General features: G+C 40.4%; 1 non-coding gene and 1 pseudogene across 1 annotated transcript; both read right to left on the bottom strand.

Annotated features, from left to right (window-relative positions):
- Positions 1 to 5367: 5367 nt before the first annotated feature.
- Positions 5368 to 8135, bottom strand: LOC128923413 (large subunit ribosomal RNA; annotated as a pseudogene).
- A 452-nt stretch (positions 8136 to 8587) lies between these two features.
- Positions 8588 to 8766, bottom strand: LOC128923349 (5.8S ribosomal RNA). Its single transcript, XR_008472308.1, has one exon. It is a non-coding gene; the product is annotated as a 5.8S ribosomal RNA (ribosomal RNA).
- Between the last annotated feature and the right edge of the window lie 132 nt (positions 8767 to 8898).

The raw sequence follows: 8898 nt of genomic DNA on the forward strand, positions 1-8898 counted from the left end.
TAACAGCCAATAAAATAACGCGTGCACTCAATTTGATCTGCCGTTTGTTTTTTATTGATCAGCTGTTCCCCTATTTTCTTTTCCCTTTTTGTTTCTTTCTTTTTTCTATTCCCTTTTGGTTTTGGCGTTGCCAACCATTTAAAACGTAGGTGTTTTAGCGACAGGGACTGAACATACCCACTGACAGGTGTTCCCAACGATTTTCGTGCCAAAGTATGGTCACTGAAAATAGTTGTGGGCGTACACCAGAGAATCCTTTCCGGAGGAATTCTAAAATTATGAGAACGCCACCTATTAGCGAAATTGAATCAACTAAAATTAGTGAAACGATCGATCAAGCAAATAAAATTGCAAATGCGGTTGCAACAGTGAATCAAAACATTGAATCGAAAAATATCTTTAACCAACTTGGTAGGAAAATTAAAGAATTGGAAAGCATGATGTCTGGACAGAGACATATAAACCAAGCAATGCGCGATCTGGTCAGCAGTATAACATGCCTGTATGATAAAGCCGATAACACTGAGAACCAATCGAAAAAGGTGATGGTAGGCAAAGCGTCGCAGGTATCCCCTATCTTCAAAGAGGTGAATACCCCAAAAAGGCGTAGAGATGTATCGGGCAACTTACAACCAACCAAAAAGCCAAAAAGCGCGAACGAAAATGCGCAGCCGTTATATAGTGAGGTAACAAAAAAAGATCAGAAAGATAGATTAGGAGAAAAGCCCGCAAGTGAGAAATGGGTAGACGTAGTGAAGAAGAGGAGACCGATTGAGAAGAAAATACGGTCCAAACCAGACGCCATTATAATAACAAAAAAGGAAGGTACGTCATATGCTGAAATTCTACGCAAAATAAAACGAGATAGTGCTCTTGATGAACTGGGTGCGAATGTAACCCACATAAGGAAAACACTTAAAGGCGATCTACTAATAGAGCTCAAGAATCAAGGAGAAAAGGGAGCTGAAACGTTCCAGAGTGTCCTAGAGGGAGTAGTTGGTGAAATGGCTGAAATTCAGCCAAAAACACACAATATTACCATCATGTGCAAAGACCTGGACGAGATAACTACTCCAGAAGAAATTTGCAACGCACTGCAAAAGGAATGCGGATTGAAAAATATTGACAAATCCAATATTAAAAACATGCGAAAAACCCGAAGTGGCACACAGATTGCTCTCATATGCCTCCGTGCTCAGGACGCCAAGACAGCCCTTCAGCTAGGGAAAATAAAGATCGGTTGGTCGATCTGCCGTCTAAGAGAATATTCACCTATCCTTCGCTGTTTTAGGTGCTTCCAACTTGGTCACATAGCACGCAGCTGCAACAACCCGATTGATAGGTCCTCTCACTGCACACATTGCGGGATCGCAGGACACGTTGCAAAAGTATGCACCAACGCTGCGAGTTGCATGCTCTGCAAAGGAGAACATTCGGCCCTGAGCACGGCTTGCCCCAAGTACCGAGAGATGGTGACGACTCTACAAAAATGAAGATACTGCAATTAAACTTAAATCACTGCGCTGCAGCGCAAGATTTGCTGAGTCAAATAATAATAGAAAAAAACATCGATGTCGCTCTACTAAGTGAGCAATACACTCAGCGCTCGGAAAGCACATGGATCGCAGACATAAGTGGCAAAGCAGCAATATGGTCCTGCAAAGGACAACCGTTCGCTTCTTGCTCCAGAGATGATCATAATGGTTTCACCTGGGCGAATATTCAGGGTATATACTTTGTAAGTTGCTACGCTCGCCCTAGCGCGTCAATTAAAGAATTCGAAGACTTTTTCCTAAACCTGTTCTTAGAAACTAGAGGGAAATCGCCGATAATTATAGCTGGGGATTTTAATGCATGGTCTACTGCTTGGGGTAGTAAATGTACAAACCACCGCGGGCGTATAATTCAAGAATTTCTTAGCCAAACAAACCTTGCGTTGATAAATAGTGGCACAAAAAACACCTACCAAAAAGGAAATAAAGGTTCGATAATAGACCTTGTGTTTGCAAATGACGCACTTACCAGGCTGATTAAGTGGGAGGTCTTAGACATGTACACAAATAGTGATCACATGGCAATCATTGCAGAAGTATTGTTCTCTCGAAACACGGCGCCCTCGAGGAGAAACACTCCTCAAAAGCGAAGCTGGAGGCAAAAAGAGTTCGACCCTGAAGTCTTTAATATAGTCTGGAGTACAGCAAAGGCAACAGGCGATGATGCCACCCACTTAGTATCCGCACTGCGTAAGGAACTGGTCGCAGCATGCGACGCAACAATGAGAAGAACGAAATACCATAACAAGCAACGCCCAGTACATTGGTGGAATGATGAAATTGCCACGCTGCGGAAGCTCTGTCATTCAGCTAGACGACGCCTACAGCGCAACCGGGATAGAGAAATCGAATACAGCCTCAGAGAAGCATTTAAAATCAATAAAAAGCATCTGAAATCAGCCATTACCCGCAGCAAAAAATCGTGCTTTGAAAAGCTCTGCGAAGAAGCAAACATAGACCCATGGGGAAGTGCTTATAAAATATGTATGTCAAAGTTTAAAAATAAGACGCGCAAACCTAAAAGCGCAGCGTTTATGATAAAAGTCGTGGAAACATTATTTCCAACGCATGATCGGATCTCATATCCTGAGCGACAAACAGAAGCGGCAGAATCCCCGCCCTTAGTTACGGAAGAAAAACTATTGGCCATAGTGAAAAAAATCAAGAGCAGCAAAGCTCCTGGGATAGACGACATACCTAACAGAGTTCTAAAGGAAGCTATTATTTCAAGACCTGCCCTGTTTGTCAATATGTATAACGCATGCTTACAAGAAGGGGTGTTCCCCGATCTCTGGAAAGTCCAGCGCCTGGTTCTACTTCCAAAACCGAAGAAACCTCCAGAAGAACCTTCATCATATCGACCACTGTGCATGCTTGATACAATGGGAAAAGTTTACGAAAGTATAATAAGAAACCGCTTGGAAATTGCAATCCAAGATTTCGGCGGACTATCAAAGAGTCAATACGGCTTTATAAAGCAGAGGTCAACCATCGACGCATTAAAAGAAGTTGTCGTCACCGCAAAGTGTGCGGTAAGTGGCAAACGATGGAAAGGTGGTACAAAAAAATACTGCGCGCTGATTACCCTGGATGTGAAGAACGCATTCAACTCAGCGAAGTGGGCAAACATAATGAAATCCCTATATGACATACGCGCCCCTCAATACCTAATAAAAATAATAATTAGTTATTTTAAAAACAGAAGGCTGATATTCGACACGGACGAAGGCACAAAGAGCTACTCTATTTCGAGTGGAGTTCCGCAAGGGTCGGTTTTAGGTCCCCTTCTATGGAACCTAATGTATGATGGAGTGCTAAAAATACAACAACCAAAAACAGTGAAATTAATCGCATATGCTGACGACCTTATAGTGGTAGCAGTGGCTAAGCACATAGATGACTTCTTCCATGAGTTTGAAATTGGCTGAGCACAAAACGGAGGTATTGCTCATAAGCACTAGAAAAATTGAAGAAAGAATAACCATCACTATAGGGGACTGTGAGATTACCTCACAGCCACAGCTGACGTACCTAGGGGTAATATTGGACTCAAAACTCAAATTCAAAGAGCACTTAGCGTACACTTCCAGAAAAGCAAATAAGGTGCATAACGCTTTATCCAGAATGATGGCAAATAAAGGTTGTTTGCGTTCCAGCCGAAGATTTATAATTGCAAAAGCAATGAGCTCTGTAATCCTGTATGCGGCTCCAATATGGATCCAGGCGCTAGACATAAAAGCGTATGCCAAGTCGATAAACGCAGTGCACAGACTCTCAGCAATAAGAGTAACAAGTGCCTTCCGAACGATATCCAGCGAAGCAGCTGAAGTACTAGCTAGTATGCCGCCCATAGACATCCAGGGAAAAGAATTCGCGCGAATGCATGAATCACCAGCGCCCCACTCTTATACAAGAAAACTCGAGGAGAGAAACAGGAGCATTACAATGTGGCAGCAACGGTGAGAAACCTCAACCAAAGGACGGTGGACCCACAGACTAATACCCGACATCCATTCGTGGATAAATAGACTGCATGGGGACCTTGATTTCCACCTGACCCAAATATTAAGTGGTCACGGGTGCTTCAGAAGCTACCTGTACAAATTCCGTCATGACACTAGTCCGTACTGTCCGATGTGCACAGAGTCAATAGAAGACTGTGAACATGTATTTTTTCATTGCCCTCGTTTTTTAAGTATACGGGATAAGCTGAGACGGGATTACCTTAGGAGGTAGTTTACGGGTGGAAAATTTGACTGCACTTATGTGCCAGTCCTCCGATAAATGGCGCGCTGTTAGCGAAGCAGCAGCTTTAATTATGACACAACTGAGACATTTACAACAGGGTAGGCGTCAGTCCGTCCGTTTCTTAGAGGAGACTTAAAATGTCTAGGCACTCCCACGAAGTAATACTTAATCCGGTGGTTCCGTGGGAGAGCCCAGGGTTGGGAGTAGGTTAGGTTTAGCGGATTAAAGTTCCGCAATTCGGCTTTCGATGCTTCCTCCTACTATAAAAAAAAAAAAAGTGCGACATACAGGCAAACAGCCTGACACTACCAACAATCGCCTGCAGCCGCCGCTTCACATTCACTAAGTGTGGAGTAAAACACATTCTTTCACTCATGGTCAACCCCAGATATTTGACTTGCGTCGCATACCTGATGCTGACCCCATTCACACGGACAACCGGTGAACGCCCCGGTGACAGTCTACCCTTTAAGAGCATTGTCACCGTTTTATCCATCGATATGTCAACCCCCACACCCACACCCCAATTATGAGCAATCTCCAACAATTGCCCTCCTACCCTTTCAATCACAGACCTCGAACAGCCTTCGACCAAAAGAAGTAGGTCATCCGCATACGCACAACACCTGCAGAGTGGTTCGAGCTGCCCAAGCAATGAGTCCATCATGAGGTTCCAAATATATGGACCACAGATGGATCCCTGCGGGCAGCCACGAACCACTCCAATCTCCACACTCCCATTCATACCAACGATAGAGGCTTTCCTGTTAGAAAAAAAGCTCCGCCAGAGACTAATTTCCGAACAGTTAAGTTCCTCTAGCCGTTGAATCACTCGATCCCAGATTAGGTAATCAAACGCCCCCTTGAAGTCAACAAAAATGCGAAGAATGCACAAAAGTGTGCAGTCGCACAAAATCACACGCGGCCGTAGCAACAACAACACTACCTACCCACGCACGGCAATAACGGTGCCTATCACAAACCGCGTAAACAAATGACCGCACAAAAGAGAATACTCAAAAATCGCAAAAACAACTCGCCAAGAAAAACTCACCAAAAAATCACAACGATGCGCACGCACGTCTATCCGCGTCGAAAGCCAACTAACGAATGAGCGCAATGAGCAATCCAATCCATTCATGCGCGTCACTAATTAGATGACGAGGCATTTGGCTACCTTAAGAGAGTCATAGTTACTCCCGCCGTTTACCCGCGCTTACTTGAATTTCTTCACTTTGACATTCAGAGCACTGGGCAGAAATCACATTGTGTCAACACCCGTTAGGGCCATCACAATGCTTTGTTTTAATTAGACAGTCGGATTCCCCAAGTCCGTGCCAGTTCTGAATTGATTGTTAATTGATAATCGTTATAATTAAATAAGAATATATATCTTGCGATATAATTCTTATAAAATTTTAGCAAGAAAGTTCCACAATTGGCTACGTAACTACTATCCGGGGAACAAGAACCGAAATTCTCTATTTACCCAGAACGAGTACATAAACCATGGTATTGCTTCCCAATCAAGCCCGACTATCTCAATCTTCAGAGCCAATCCTTATCCCGAAGTTACGGATCTAATTTGCCGACTTCCCTTACCTACATTATTCTATCGACTAGAGACTCTTCACCTTGGAGACCAGCTGCGGATATTGGTACGGCCTGTTGAGAAGTTTGCGTAACCCCACCATAAATTTTCAAGGTCCGAGGAGAAAATATCGACACAACAGTAAATGTCATGCTCTTCTAGTCCATCTACCATATCTCTCTTCGAAAGACTTCCATGGTAGTACGACTATAAAACAGAAAAGAAAACTCTTCCGATACCTCTCGACGGCTTCTTTATGGTCGTTCCTGTTGCCAGGATGAGCACAAGGCCCATTTTTAATAACAAACGGATACTCAATAGGTTACGGAATTGGAACCGTATTCCCTTTCGTTCAAAATTATTCAAGTGTTTAATTACTATGAAGAAAACATAATAATATATATTCTCAACAATTCATTAAAACTTGAAAATTTTCGGCTTTCGCCTTGAACTTAGGACCGACTAACTCGTGATCAACCACTGTTCACACGAAACCCTTCTCCACTTCAGTCCTCCAAGGTCTCATTCGATTATTTGCTACTACCACCAAGATCTGTACCAATGGCGGCTCCATGCAGGCTTACGCCAAACACTTCTAAGCACACCATTGTACCCTCCTACTCACTAAAGTTTCAAAATTTATAATCCAACCGAAATTGTATTATAAATCATGTACTTTAGCGGTAATGTATAGGTATACAACTTAAGCGCCATCCATTTTAAGGGCTAGTTGCTTCGGCAGGTGAGTTGTTACACACTCCTTAGCGGTTTACGACTTCCATGTCCACCGTCCTGCTGTTTTAAGCAACCAACGCCTTTCATGGTATCTGCATGAGTTGTTAATTTGGGCACCGTAACATTACGTTTGGTTCATCCCACAGCGCCAGTTCTGCTTACCAAAAGTGGCCCACTGGGCACATTATATCATAACCTCAACCTTCATATCAAGAAAGGTGAGGTTCTTACCCATTTAAAGTTTGAGAATAGGTTAAGGTCGTTTCGACCCTAAGGCCTCTAATCATTCGCTTTACCAGATAAGATTATTTTACATAATATTTAAATGCACCAGCTATCCTGAGGGAAACTTCGGAGGGAACCAGCTACTAGATGGTTCGATTGGTCTTTCGCCCCTATACTCAATTCTGACAATCGATTTGCATGTCAGAACTGTTTCGGTCTTCCATCAGGGTTTCCCCTGACTTCAACCTGATCAAGTATAGTTCACCATCTTTCGGGTCACAGCATATATGCTCAAGGTACGCTCCAGTTAGAGGTATAAATAATAATAAATTATCATTATACATAACTATATGGAACGCCCCGGGATTGAATTAATAGTAAAATATTTCACTAAAAATTAATCCCATTATATAAAAGTTAAGTTAATTTCGCCATTAGGTTTAATATAACCCAATGACTTGCACATATGTTAGACTCCTTGGTCCGTGTTTCAAGACGGGTCCCGAAGGTATCCTGAATCTTTCGCATTGTTAATCATATAAATGCATACAATTAATATTAAAATCAATGATAATAATATTATTGTAAAATTCAAAAGAATTTAAGCATTATATATGTAAAATCTATCAACACTTTATCAAATCATCAGTATTTATTCTATGTTAAAAAGCTAAAAGCAAATTAATTTGAATAAACTTAACACCAATGATCTTTTGATAAATATTTTATTATGTTAATAGATTACAATGTCCTTATATGAAAAAAATGCACACTATTACTATAATATTATAAATATCACAGTTATAATGATGAATTTTTCATAATGGATATTCAGGTTCATCGGGCTTAACCTCTAAGCAGTTTCACGTACTATTTAACTCTCTATTCAGAGTTCTTTTCAACTTTCCCTCACGGTACTTGTTTACTATCGGTCTCATGGTTATATTTAGTTTTAGATGGAGTTTACCACCCACTTAGTGCTGCACTATCAAGCAACACGACTCTTTGGAAATATCTTTCTAGTAATCATTAACGTTATACGGGCCTGGCACCCTCTATGGGTAAATGGCCTCATTTAAGAAGGACTTAAATCGTTAATTTCTCATACTAGATATTAAGATATTCCATACACTGCATCTCACATTTGCCATATAGACAAAGTGACTTAGTGCTGAACTATTTTCTTTTCGCTCGCCGCTACTAAGAAAATCCTTGTTAGTTTCTTTTCCTCCCCTCATTAATATGCTTAAATTCAGGGGGTAGTCCCATATGAGTTGAGGTTGTATAAAAATATTTATATTTATTTTATATTTTAGCTTTTTGCTATTTTAAAGAAACATACATAATTATTTCTTAACACCAAAATAATTTTCTTAATAATAAATATTCAATCTTTTCATCCCGTACTACTACTTCATTATAACAACAATATTATTTTCTTGCTTTTTTACATTTAAGGCAATCCTAGAATAAAATAATATTTTATGCTAGACGTTCCTCTAAATGTATATATTATTTGAAATAATAATATTGAAATTTTATTGTTTTTGGGAATACTAAGATTCTTATTTATTATAAAATTTCGTTCAAATATGAGGTGTTCAAGAATATATTTTCTATATTTCTTTTTATGCTATTAATATTATGGATTGAAAAATACAATCCAGTAATATACCATGTGCTTAAATTCTTTTAATTGACTAAAAGAATAAGCAACTAATTTAGCATAGTCTTACAACCCTCAACCATATGTAGTCCAAGCAGCACTTTAAAATTAATTAAAGTACATAACAGCATGGACTGCAATATGCGTTCAAAATGTCGATGTTCATGTGTCCTGCAGTTCACACGATGACGCACAGTTAGCTGCGTTCTTCATCGACCCATGAGCCGAGTGATCCACCGCTTAGAGTGATAATTTTTTGTTTATTTTAATTTAACGTCAAGAGTTTTTAATTTATTGAAAGAATAACATTTCGTTTTCGTATATAATATATAAATTATTTTAAAACATCTTTCAATAAATTGTAATTTTCAACCCAAACA

This window comes from Zeugodacus cucurbitae, chromosome X (genome assembly GCF_028554725.1).
Source record: "Zeugodacus cucurbitae isolate PBARC_wt_2022May chromosome X, idZeuCucr1.2, whole genome shotgun sequence".
Taxonomy (NCBI): Eukaryota; Metazoa; Arthropoda; class Insecta; order Diptera; family Tephritidae; genus Zeugodacus; species Zeugodacus cucurbitae.